This window comes from Pygoscelis adeliae, unplaced genomic scaffold (genome assembly GCF_000699105.1).
Source record: "Pygoscelis adeliae isolate BGI_AS28 unplaced genomic scaffold, ASM69910v1 Scaffold141, whole genome shotgun sequence".
In the NCBI taxonomy this organism is placed as follows: Eukaryota; Metazoa; Chordata; class Aves; order Sphenisciformes; family Spheniscidae; genus Pygoscelis; species Pygoscelis adeliae.
The window spans coordinates 1,149,724-1,159,153 of NW_008824231.1; positions in this window are offsets into that span (position 1 = coordinate 1,149,724).

Genomic DNA, 9,430 nt, shown 5'->3' on the forward strand with positions numbered 1-9,430 from the left:
AGCATAGACTTATCCACAGTCACTTTGAGATGCACCTGTTCCAGCATGGCCTTCTCCATGGGCCACAATGTCTTCAGAGACATACCTGCTCCAGCGTGGCCTTACTCGCAGCCACAGTCCCTTCAGAAGTAAACCTGCTGTAACACAAATGTAACCGTGGCCACAGACGCTTCAAGATGTACCTGCTCTGGCATGGCCTTATTCACAGCCATACATGCTTCGGGGTGTCCTGCTCCTGCATGGATTCATCCACAGGTCACAGTCCCTTTGACTCTAGTTCACACTGGAGTTCCAGCCTATCCAGTACAGCAGCACAGAAACAGCAGCGATGCCCTGGCCATCTGCCAGCCCAGGTGCATGGCCATTGCTGTTATCAAAATGTTCCCAGGCACAGCACAGTAAGATGATAAGCAGCACAGCAGTACAGCAAGCAGCAAAAGCAAAAAGCGGCCACTAATGAGCACCAAACTCTAATATACAGTAAGGAAAGCAAGCCCCATGGCAAGCACAGGATCCTGCCAAATAATAGCTAAACAGGTGTAAATTCGATCTAGCACATTCCAATCAAACCTGTCATTATCTCGAACCCTTCGAGCCCCATGTTGGGTGCCAAAAAAGACTTGACTCTGTGTAAGCAGAAAAGGCCTTGACCGTGTAAGCACTGCTCAGCAATCACAAAAACATCACTGTTTTCAGCACAAATCCAAAACATAGCCCCATACTAGCTACTATGAAGAAAATTAACTCTATCCCAGCCAAAACCAGCACAGACCTTCAATGAAGGTGTGAGGGAATAGGCTACAAGGCAGCAAAAGACCTCCTGCTTGCCTCCCCTGCCTGAGGAGCTTGCGGGGACAAGGCACCAGGGATCCCACCACAGCTTAGCTGAGTTGTTCTGAGGCTTGGTCACCCCATCCCAACCTCAGCTGTAGATCATGCTGTGTGCAGGAATTTGAGTTAACTGGTGTCCTGGTTTTGTGGCTTCTATTCCTCATTTTTCTTGTTCAACAGGCCTCTAAAAGGTCAGAGTTGCCCCAGACTTCACTCTTACCTCATCTACAGCTGAAATCCTACCCACCCTCTAAATCTCCATTCCTATTCTTCTGCTTTTCCTTCTTCTCCCTCAGAGGAGCGGAGAATGAGAGAAAATCCATGTGTAAGGTATAAAGTATATGATTTTTATTTATTTTAGCTTTCACACTATCCTCTGTGCAACTGTCTACATAAACCTTTTTTAAAGAAATCTTATCATTTCTCTCATCCCACCCAAACATACCTTTAAACTGAAATGTCAAATGAGTCGTATTTTTCTTCCCAACTGCAGATTCACTACTGCCAAAAATATTCGCAACACTTATGTAACCACTGCGTGGTTATCCGCGTGAAGGATTACTGCAGATCTCTGTACACGCTAGCCTGGAGAGGTCAGTCTCCACAGACCCATTCATCCTGACGATGGCATTGCTTTGGCATGTGTTAAGAGCTCCTCATTTAAAAATGTTAGCTGATGCATTTTAATTTCCTTTCAGCCTTCCATTTCTCTCATGAAAGGCAAGAAGAAGGGACAAGTTTCGGGTTTTCCTTAATCCATTTCTGCAGCTTTCTTCTAAGGCATTTAAAAGGCTGCTACAAGCATCTCTGTTGTATGCTTAGGGCACAGAACAGCTCATTGACTTGCCAAAGGCCACAGAGGAAATTGGTGGCTAAACTGGTAAATGAATCAATCTCTTCACTTCTTTATCTACCACTCAGACTCCATCTTCTCTTTCAGATCAAAATTAGCACTCGTTTGTATAATTGTTACAGAAAGATCCAAAGAAACATGATGACAGTGAGGTGTTAACATCAGTACCCAAGCTAGGCGATGAAGTCTCCTTCATTGGTATTAAGCTGATATTAAGAATGATCTTAAGAAAAAGCTTTTGCTTTTCCAAAGTTTGATTTTTAGTTTTATTCTTTTGTTGTTGAGGTAAATGATAGGTCACCTAAAACACCCATATTTTCTAATTGACATTTGTTCTATTAAAAGAAAATAACAAAAGCATTTCTGCAGAGAAACAGAAGAGAGTGAGGGCAGATACATTTCCAGAATTTTTCTTTCCTGCTTGCAGCATGTAGCCTGATAATTAATGTATTGTCTTGGGAGAAAACAGCTCCAGGGTTGAGGAGGAGTGTCTGGGATGAAATAAAGGTAAGTCTCTCATACCCTAGTTCTGATAACTCAGCTGTTGTATACCTGCAATAAACATGTTTCTGTTGTGTTTACAAGGAAAGCCATGGCCATGACTTTTTGAGGAGCTTGGTCTTGTCAGCATGCCTGATGTGGTCTGATAATTGTGGCCAGGCTGAGTTACTCAGCTTAAGCAAGAATTGCTCAGGGTGAGATTTCTCCTTAGTTACAGATGTTTACAGTGTAGGCATTTACTTCTGAACTCATCCCACGTGCTCCTTTTTAAAGTCAATGTGAGAAACGGGCACCTTCAGAACGTGGTTCATTTGAACTATTTGAACTAATTTTTTGACAGATTGTTCTCTGAGCTGATTCAGCTCACTAATGTGGAAGAAAATGATCCAGTCACTTTTCCTTGGTTACTTCTTTGCCAGGTTAGTGAGTTAAATTAACTCACAAAGGGGTGCCAATAGAAGAGATGAAAATAAGCATGAAGAGAGGTAAACAGCTAGATTAGTGCATCCTGTTTCTTCAAACTGCAGCCTTTGACACCTAAGTTCTGTTTATCTCCCCATTTAGATCGGGATTTGTCTCATATATTTATGAAACAACATACCCAGCTGTTTCTACTGATGGGGATAAGGAGTTTGACATAGGCAGTGTTGTTTCCAAGTCAAATGAATGAGTAGAATGCACAGAATATTGCAGTTTTTATAGCTGAGATGAAGATATGAATGAGAATGGGGAATAGATCCAATGATAATACATACAAAATATGGTTGTAAATAATTTAGGTGTCTCTGTAAAATGGAGAATAGATTTGGAAAGATAAATATCAAAGCATTTGTTGACTGAATGAATATGCATTTGATAATTGGTTTATATAATACTTGTTCAGAATAAAACAGTATAATAATAAACAGACTACTTCGCCAACCAAAGATGTAATATGGAGATGTAAAGATTTCATTTTGATTTTATATAGGAATGTAGGTTTGGGACATAGGCAGAGATAGACCTACAGAGTATTTTGCTGATGGCATGTCCAGTCTTCTCCATCTCAGCCATATCTGAGCTAACTCCAAAGAATGAACTACAATTTATGTGCTTCTGAAAGGCAGACTACATTAGCTACAGCTCTGAAATACAACCACATACCTACCAGGCCTCTAGCTTACAGCTGGCAAGTGCCACGGGTCTGTAATTTCAAACACTTGAGAAAAAAAATTAACACTGGAAAATTAACATAGGGATTTATTCCCCACCAAAACCTACTTCAAGATTTTTTCAAGGCTATAAATATATCTAAGTAACTAAACCCAAGCCTGGAAAAACATTAGTCTTGAAAGTATGCCTATTCACCTCTCTCACAGGGGTATTGGGAGAACTGATTTGACCTAGACATGTAATAGGCATCAGGGTTTCTAGACAAAAGGCTGTATCTACTCAGAGTTCTATTACAATGAACTAGCTGAGTATGCTGAGAGTGCTGTTGTAATTTTAATAAAATTAATTTAATTTGAATTGGTAAGCAGTTGCTGAGAGACAGCAGTTCCCACTCCCACCTGTGAAGGAAACCAGATCTTAACGGAACTTTGCAAGATATATAAATGTGATAAAGACTTCATAAAAAAAGTCTACAAATGAGTTGCAAACCAAGCAGCAGAATGCTTGAATCACGTCTTTTCCCCAGCTTGATTTAAGCTAATTTTGAAACAAGCTTCCCATAAAGAAAGTACAGACTTTTTTAGATAGCAATACTAAAGTAAGTTAAATACTTGTAGTAGGCATTAGTCAGGCTTGCATTTAATCGGCTCCTCATTAAAGGTATACTTACATGAATACTCTTTGTCTGGATCTAAAAGCCAAGGTACAGTTGTGATGGGATGGATAGTTTGGATAGCGTGACTAATTGTAATCTGAGGAAATTGTATTCAACATAATCAAGAGGTAAATCTAGACTGTAAAGGAAGGATGCTCTAAGAGACCAGAAAGAAAGGAAGCATTGCCAGCCAATGTAACAGAAAAAATATGATAGATGAGATGACAGTCTAGGCAGAGGTAGAAGTTTGCAAAAAGGAGATGGAGAAAGGAGAGAAGACTTCTTGGGAAACGGGAAATTATACAGCTGTAGGAAACGGTCCCTTGAAATTATTCTTTTCCCTTCCTATGCTATTCTCAAATGGAAATGGCAGCTTTGCAGGAGGGAGAGTTACACTGAAAGATGTAGAAGGTGTTCTTCAAGGCCTTAAATGAGGAGAATGAGCTTGGACTGGTGGTAAAGGAGATGGTACAGAAGTCGGAAGCTGCTTGAAAAAGCAAGCCTTTCTTAGCCTGAGAGGTCCTGTGCCCAAGTCACAAATGCCAAGAGACTGCTTGAACCAGGAGGGTGAGAGCTCCTCTGGAAGGGAGGAATACTTCTCCTGCTTGGCAAGGAAGCAATTCAGGGCAGAGAAAGATAGAAGGAGCAAGAAAGAGGCTAGCTTTGCAGTCAAGTATAAAGCCACTTGCTCTAAAAAAGGCCCCAGCTTCCCACTTCCTAAGTCCATGAAGTAACCCCAGAGCTACTAAGCCACATTCCCTTCTTCTGCCTGGCTCCCATACTGTGAAAACTGCTTTTTTTTTTTTTTTTTTTGACTTCAGAAACACATTGGTCTAGGCTGTTCTAAAGGTTGCTTGTTTACTGGGAAATAGCTGCAGGCTTGGTAATTGTGGTTCTCCTTGTAGATGAAAGATGTTGGGATGCACCTCCTCAGCTGTATAAGAGCCTAGGGTTTGGTTTTCCCATCAGCAGACTACATGGACTGTTGATTTAGCGTAGAAGTCTGGAGAAGCTGTGTTGAAAAGGAGAACAAATATGGCCACTGTATTATAGAATGAAACAAAACCAATGACGTCTTCCAGTCTTGAAAGACACTGCTGAAGGCATGTAGTCTGCATGTAGTCTGCATGCAGTGGTAGCAAATGGTAGCTAAGCTCCCTAAGAAGGTATCTAGCTCCAGACAAAGAGCTTGGCATCTATTTTACTGCAAAGATCAGAGTCAATGTAGATGTACCTTTGGACACCAACCTACAGCCTGTGAACGTTGGTCAGATTTAGGAGCTTTCCTGTGACCCAGTATTGAGACACCCTCCATTGTTCTCCACAAACAGTTCTGCTTTCCTCATTGGTTCCCATAGTGTAGCTTCAGCTGCTCCTCACATAGTGCTCCTAAAAGTTGGGAAACCCATTCAGAAGGGCTTGCCTCTCCCTCTAATGCAGGACACAAGTTTCTGCTCAAGGATTAGGGCACCTAAATGTTGGGTGAAATATCTAAGTCACTTTGTCTCACAAAGGCATTGTGACAATAGATTTAGTAATGACTGTGAGATGCTCAGGTAATTCGGAAGTAGGAACTCTCTAGGTGCTTTTAATAGGTGTGTTTTAAAGTGCATCTCTGTTCCAATCCCTTTAGGACCCACACCTCCCGCAGCCCACTTCCCAGTGCAGTATAAGTCAGGAAACGGGCTGTGCAGCTGAATAGCTCTGGCATTGCCTCCCCTCATCAGCTGATGGCATGGCTCCTACCAAACCTGACTGACTCTCTTTGGAGGCTTTGGGCCAATGCCGTGTCTGTTTGGGGACAAAGCCACTGCCCTAACACTTTCTTCTCTTAACTGAACAAACCTTCATAAAACTCTCTATCAGTGTGACACCTGGACCCACTACTGGTTCTTGTCTTGTTTCTACGTATTGCTGTTGTTACATTTGTTTTAATCTCCTGTGGCTCCTTGTATTTGCACAGTAACTGGTGCCATTATTGCTGAGCTGTGTAATTACACAGTGGATCTCTCAGTAACACTAAATGTATAATTATGAAGTTCTCCAAAGTAGAAGGACAAAACAACTGTTCAGTGTTTGCAGCCAACGGAGTTTTACTGTATGCGCTTTCCATACCACTTAGTTTACTGCCTACTTAACTTTCCATAAAGTGTAATTAGGTTCTGGGTAAGGTTGGAAGACACATGGAGTATAATATATTAACTGCACTTCTTATTCATAAGAGTAACAAAGACTCTGTATCAAGTTAATGCCAACAGTTTCCCTTGGAAATAGCACAAATAATTTGTCACTGCTCATTACTCTCACACTGCTATACCACTGCTGGCTTTTGAAAAGACAGTTTCTAAAATTATCCAGAAGAGCTGATTACTGGTTTTAGTATTGTAATGTTTAAATGGACCAAAACAATTCAAGATCTATGCATTTAACCCAAGCAAATAGAAGTGTTTTGTTTTTGCGTTTGTCTTTCTGGCATATATGGATTGTTTTCTTTCTTTCTGAAGGATAAAGGGTGCCCAGTGGAATACAGAGAGCAGAGAGCCAGCACGAGGCCTCTGTTTAAGTGGGGTACAGACCTTTGTCTTTTGAACAGAGAGCAGTCTGACCTGAGCCTTTTACCAATGACAGGAATATTAGCTCTCTGAAAGCAGAGACAGCAACAGGGGTTAGGCCACATTGCATGAGAGGCTTTCACAAACTCACTGAGATTTCTCTGTCTGAAGGGACAAACTGGGCAAAAAGAGATAAAACAACTTCTCCAAGGTCACACACAACAGCCTTGTAGAGGAACAAGGAATAGAAGTGAGATTTCCTAAATGCTGTGTTAGTGCCAGGTCCACTTGGACATGCTGTTTAGCCTCCATGTAGCCCCTCTAGCCCACCCCAAAAGAACACACACTTCTTTTGGCAAGAGGTCCTTATGAATCTGGCTTGATTCAACAATCACTGAACATTTTAATGCTTCCTTTGGAGACACAGACAGCTACTCTCCACGCAGTGTTTGCACTCAGTGGGGCTGGAAGGGGGAACTGGTGCAGCCCCCGCTTGCACACTCACAAGACTGAGGGAGCTGATTCACACATCACTTGTGGTTTGTCGGAATTGTAGGAACGTTCCTTACAACTGAAATGGTATTGTATCTGAATTCATAACTCTTCCCTCCCAAAAACCATCCCTGGCTGGGATGGCTGGGGATTCACTCCCCTCCTGTTTCACCATAGTGCATAAGAGGCTTCCTATATTATCCTGGGAGCAGATCAGAGGACAAATTGGGATGGAGAGACTTACTTCCTGCAATTTTGGAACAGAGAATGATCTGTTTAAGATATAACAGCTTTCCCTCTCTTACATTCCCAAGTGTGAAGGGCTGGCTAGAGCCAGGGCTCCTGAAGCTCTGTAGCAGATGCCATAGGTGGGCTTCCCTTTTCCTCCTCCTTGACCTTGGAGCCACAGACTCAGCCGAGAAGAGAAGCAGGAGTGCTTTCTTGCATATCTGAATAGAGATGGGAATTATTACCCCAATGAGCTCACAGTACTTAGCCTCTTACAGAGAAAAATGATTTACACAAGACTGGATCTTCAGTCTCCAGTCCCAGTTCCATCCTTTTGCTCTTCTGACATGAAATAAGCCGACTGCTGAAATCTGGCCCTCTATTACACAAGTATCAGCCCAACATTAGCAAACCCAGGGGAGACTGGGGGAATGGCAACTGACTTTGAAATGATCTTTTCTAGTACAGAACGAAATGTTTTGTTGGACTATTCTGAGTTACCTGGTACTGCTCCACTCCAGGTTTCCCCAGCTGCAGTGCCCGCTTTTGCTCTATTAAATCACTTCATAACAATTTTGGAAGAAAGTGCTGTTATATAAAGAGATGCCATTTGAAAATTACTCTCCTAAACAGTAAGCTTTAATTTTCAAAGCTGTCAATCTCCTCCATTTCATATGTGATAGGCACAAGAAAAGGTAAAAAAGTAGGGTTTAGATACTGTTTTCTAATACTTTTCTTCAGAGACAGTATATTTCACATTGGGCTTGTTTTTCCTCTTTTTTATTTGCCTTTTTTTCCTTTTAAAAAAACCTTTTCACTTTCAGAACATGAATCCTTCTCTCTTTTTCCCATTGTTGCTTGTCACTTGAAGACTCACCCAAACAGAATCAGTGTGGTACTAGCTCTCTTTAGTAAATCCATGTTTCACTTGAACTGAACTGCTGTTCACTCATTTAAAGAGTTAAGCTGCAATTTGGCTAAGACAAGTTGATGACATGCTAAACAGAGGCATGCTGCAACTCTCCCCAAAGCTGCAGGAAATTCAGATAACAGACAGTAACTTCTCATTTCAAAAGTCTTCTCATAATAATAATTTTTGATCCTGATAGAGACAAAAAGATGATTAATTAACTCTCTCTGCTTATCTGTCTTCCATCACATTCGAGTATATTGTGTAGGACTCTACAGCTTTATATACTGCAACACAGTCTCATCAATAGCGATTACAGTTCCTTGCCTGTCTTCATATCTTTGTTCAGCAGTGATCTGAAACACAGTCAAAGCTGAAACAGCTACCAGCAATGGCACATGAGGACAAAAGAACAGCATGAAAGCCTTAAGTAAGCTTCAATGCCATAACAATACTTCTCAACAGCATGGCCTATCGATATGAAGCTCTTAAAATGCAGTTTAGAATACTGAATAATAGCCTTATCCCCACCAGCAACACATGTAACACTGAACTGAAGCAACTGCTAATTTCAATAGCTTCTAATTAGAGATGATTGACTTTTTGCATTAAAACCACATTTATTTTAATAGAAGACTAATTGTTTTCTTCTGAAAATTATTTTCTTCACATACTTCTTTGGCTTTCAAAATAGTCCCCACTCCAAACCCGAACTTATCATTCTTTTCTTCCAAGAATAAAATTTTATTTGAAAAGGAAAAATTTCTAACAGTCAATTTTAAATTGTAATTTTCTGTAAGAAAGCCATGTCCAAATTGTTTTACCCATTTCTGTGTATTACAAGAAATCCTTGTTCTGAGGCAAGAGCTCCTTGTGTCTAGTTATTTATTCCTCCCCAGGCATCTGAATTTCACATCCTCTATGAACTAGATGACCTTTAAAGGTCCCTTCCAACGCAAACTATTCTATGATTCTATGATTCTGTGAAATTATTACTGTTCTTAAAGCAATGTGTAGTGGGTTTTGCATTGGATCCTTTCATAGAGTTTGGCCTCACTCCTGAAGATTTATCTGCTTACTTAATTGTATAAGGTATGGCGAGTTCCATTTCCATCAAATTCCAGGCGAACCCCTGCCCGGCCTCCCTCACCTTCCCGGTTGCCCTTACACAACAGATATGGGTCCCTGGAAGTTGAGGGCCAGGCAAGTGAGGATGTAGATGAAGGTCCATCCAGGAGGTTGCCTAGGGTGAGGCG